Source organism: Lissotriton helveticus (genome assembly GCF_964261635.1).
Source record: "Lissotriton helveticus chromosome 1_1 unlocalized genomic scaffold, aLisHel1.1 SUPER_1_unloc_16, whole genome shotgun sequence".
NCBI lineage: Eukaryota > Metazoa > Chordata > Amphibia > Caudata > Salamandridae > Lissotriton > Lissotriton helveticus.
Genome location: NW_027611655.1, coordinates 1,584,551 through 1,588,791, shown reverse-complemented (window position 1 = coordinate 1,588,791; position 4,241 = coordinate 1,584,551).

Genomic DNA, 4,241 nt, shown 5'->3' with positions numbered 1-4,241 from the left:
TGGTTAAGATTCTTAAAAAGGCATACTAGAATTTCAGCTTGATTATTCAAAGTACATTTCTATCAGGCCTAGTGCCTAGAAGCACCTGCCTAGGGGAAAGAACCCTAGCAGATCTAATGCTGAAAGATACCTATAACTATTGCAAGGAATTGGGTATGGATGAAAAAGCATTTAGCAAATTGAGATATTACAAAGAGCTTAAGCTGCTATCTCATTCGGGAAGGCATCACCTGGTATAGTAGGTTTGCGTGTTCCCAAATCAGGTAGCCAGTCGACCGGAGGACCGCCCAAGAAGTTAGCTTGGAAAGTTCTGCCTTCTAAATGCGAAGGTGGATCTTTTATACCTAAAATCACAGAAGAACAACTGTCCTGACGTATCTTCTGACGCAGGTGGCTCTGACCGCATTGTCCTAGGACAGTGGTGACAGTCAGGTGTCCTAACGGTTGGTTGGCCAAGCTTGACCGCAGAACAGGGCGAGAACATCTTGTTCTGAACACATGGGCGAGAACATCTTGTTCTGTACAAATTTCTAAAAATGTATGTGTAACCAGAAACTCACGCTAGGTGCTAGTTTTGCAAGATGTTTGTGGCTTGTTTCGGCAAGCTAAAGTTTCAAAACAAGACTTCAGTGGAAAGTCCCCGAAATGTGTCAATCTACCTCTACACCAGCTGGGTCCTGTGTACGTGTGTGTGGGCGTTGGTCTTAATTCTGTGGAAAATTACTGCTTTTACATTAGGCCAATATACCACGTTATTTTTCAGTGCAGCAGAGAAATGCATTATTAACATTATTGTGGCCTAGTGCATTTTGTTAGCCTAAGACATGTCTTTTTGGCCTGTGCCTTGGTTCTATAACCCCAGGATTCAGGGAGTTTGTGGGATTTAATATGCTGATCATGCATAGCAAAAAAAAAGTGTTTTAAGCATATTTCAGGTTCTTTCTGGTAGGGCCATATGTGACATTTTCGCTATCAAGACAGCTAAGAGGTGCTCCATTTGGTGGTCAGATGGTAGAGCGTAATTTTAACCCTTCATCAGTAGCCTGAAACCTGTCTTGAAATGTTTTGACTCTGACACCAGACAGATGATAGTCCAGGCCACAGTGATGTCTAGACTTGATTACGCCTGCTCATTGTTTTTGGGCGCTAATCAGGCAGAAATTGTCCGAATGCAACGCATTCAAAATGCTGCTGCTATAGCTCTAGTAGACCTGCCTAAATTTAGCTCGATCTCTGCTACCATCCGAAGGCTCCATTGGCTACCTGTAGCCCATCAAATACAGTTTAAGACTCTCTGTATTTCGTTTAAAATTTTAAGACTGACTACTCCTAGGATGCCCTGCCCGCTTCTGAACCTGTATGTTCCTGCGCGAACATTACGTTCTGCGGGCCAAAATTTGGTCGAAGTTCCTTGGTTCAAACGTAGTAGAGCGGGAGGACGCTCTTTCCGCGTTCTTGCAGCTAAAGCATGGAACGCCCTACCTACTTACATTAGAGAAATTGAAAGTTTGTCAGTTTTTAGGAAAGCCATAAACTCATTTATTCCCGTAAAATTCCTCTGGAGGTGCCCATTCACTACTTCGCTCATGGTTTCTTATTCTGAAGTCAGCGCCGGGACGCCCCTTCGCTGGGGCAGCTGCGCGCTATATACATTTTTATAACATAACATAACATAACATAACATTCCGGCAGAGTCGTATAAAAGTTTTGCATCAGTTTTAAACCCAGAACTACTAAAATTAGCCAATCATGTTCTGGAGGGTGGGGAGATTCCGGATTCATTTTGTTTAGCAACAATAGTCAGCTTTATAAAAAAAGGATAAGATAATGAATACATCAATTCATATATGCCATTCGCCTTTTAAATGTGGATTATAAATTATGAAGCTTTTAGCTAACCAAATCAATTCGGTCATGGGAACTTTTATCCACTCCGACCAGTGCGGTTTAGTGTCTGTAATACAGTTATCTTTTAATACAATCTTTCTAACTAAAGCTTTACATTATTTTGCACGGAAAAACATGCCTGCACAGGTGATTATTTGGTAAGCTGGGAGAGCCTTTTTATAATTCTTTTAAAAGATTTCCTATTAGATTGATTCAGTTAACATCTGGTATGTACAAGAGAGCAAAATTCCAAAGAGTTATAAATGCTAGAAATAGTGGAACATGCATGATAAATAGGGGGAAAAGACAGGGCTTCACTTTATCACGCATTCTTTTTGACCTCTTCATTGAACCTTTAGCTATCACTGTTCGTGATTCACCAAATATAAATCCACCTGTAGATGGTATGACTCCCATTAAATTGTACGCAGATGATATACTGTTTTTTTAAAACCAGATATTGAAAATCAGAAAAGAGTTTTGTCAATCTTTCAAATGTATTCAGACCTGGGAGGTTATAAGATTAATAAATCAAAAAGTGAGATTTTATTTTGTAATTGTACACAAGACACTTTAATGCACACATTTTATCCATTAATTAATTCCAGAACCAAGCGATATTAGGGGGTGTATTTCACACAAAATATTAATAACTTATTTGAACTAAATTAAACCCCCCTTTCCAGTAAGATTAAGACACTATTCACTAAATGGAATAAGTTGCCTCTCCATTATGGGTCGAATTGGGTTAATTCGGATGCCAGTTTTACCACTATATAATTTTATGTTCGCTGCTGATTCTGTGGCTCTACAGAGGAAGTTTTTTAAGGAGATAGAGAGCATGTTTATAGCTTTTATTTGGGCAAATAAATCCCCATGCTCAGCACTAGACACCTTATATAGGCCACTGAAAGAAGGTGGACTAGCCCTTCATAATTTAAGAATGTAATATTTTACGAATTTTGCACACAGCACTTTTAGATTCACTAGATCCTCAGGATGCTATGGAATTAAAGATTTAAAAAAAAGTTTTTTATGGGATTATAATACTGCAGATTTTTTACATCTTGCTAAAACACCTTAAAAAAGTCAGATATAAGACTCTGCAATGGTATATAAAACGAAAGGCACAGATATTCAAGCACTGCAAAATCCCAGTGATTAATGGTGTAACTAAATTGACGGCTGTGTATGTGGGGGTTCGCCACCTAGTAGAAAAGAAATGCAAATCAGTCTTGACCCTGTGCCTCATGGGAACAGTCCAGACCTAACTGCCAAGCCAGGTCCTCCCTGGTTGGGTCTAAACTGGGGTGGCATGGTGAGCAAAAGAATGGTGGATTTAACCCAGATCTCTTCACTGGGGTGAATGTATGATTATTCAGCATTCCGCCCATCATTTGCTTGCATAGCACTTTTCACCCTAAGTGTGATGGGTATGCCCAGACGTGGGTCCCTTGCTCACTGTGCCACTGGATTCAAGCTAGCCTGGCTGATAAAGGGTAATACCCAGAACAGGTCCCAGGATGCTTGTTTCCGGTCCAGGTAGGACCTGGCTTGGCAGGTCGGTCTGGACTGTTCCCATGAGACACAGGGTCAAGACTGATTTGCATATGATTGGGTCTAAACTAGGGTAGCATGGCGAGCAAAAGAACAATGGATTTAACCCAGATCTCTTGACTGGGGGTGAATGTATGATTTCTTCAGCATTCCGTCCATCATTTATTTGCATAGCACTATGCACGAAACCTTGGCATAATGCTAGACTCATCGCTCACAATCAAAGGCCAGATTAACCTCGTATCTTCGGCCTGCTTCAACACCCTTCGTATACTCTGAAAAGCTTTCAGATAGAACCCATCCGAATCCAGAAAAACGGTCATGCGCGCCCTCATCAGTAGCAGACTGGACTACGGCAATGCTCTCTATGGCAGAATCTACAAGAAACGACTACGTTAAATCCAGAATGTCCAGAACGCCACAGTCAGACTGATCCTAGACATCACCCGTCGCAACCACATCACCCAACACCCCCGAGATCGCCACTGGCTTCCCATTCAATGAAGAATAACCTTCAAGCTCCTCCCCCACCCATACAAAACCCTCCAGAATTTCGGACAATCATACTTAAACAACCGCCTCGTTTTCCATGCACCCAAGAGACACTTCCGATCACCTGACCTCTCTCTGGCCACCGTCCCATGCATCTACAAGACCAGGACTGGAGGAAAGGCCTTCTCCTACCTCGCAGCCAAGACCTGGAACACCTTCCCACTCCACCTCCGGCCCATCCCTACACCGCTTCTGTTCAGCAAGGACCTCAAGACCTGGGTCTTTGGATGACCCCAGCACTCAGC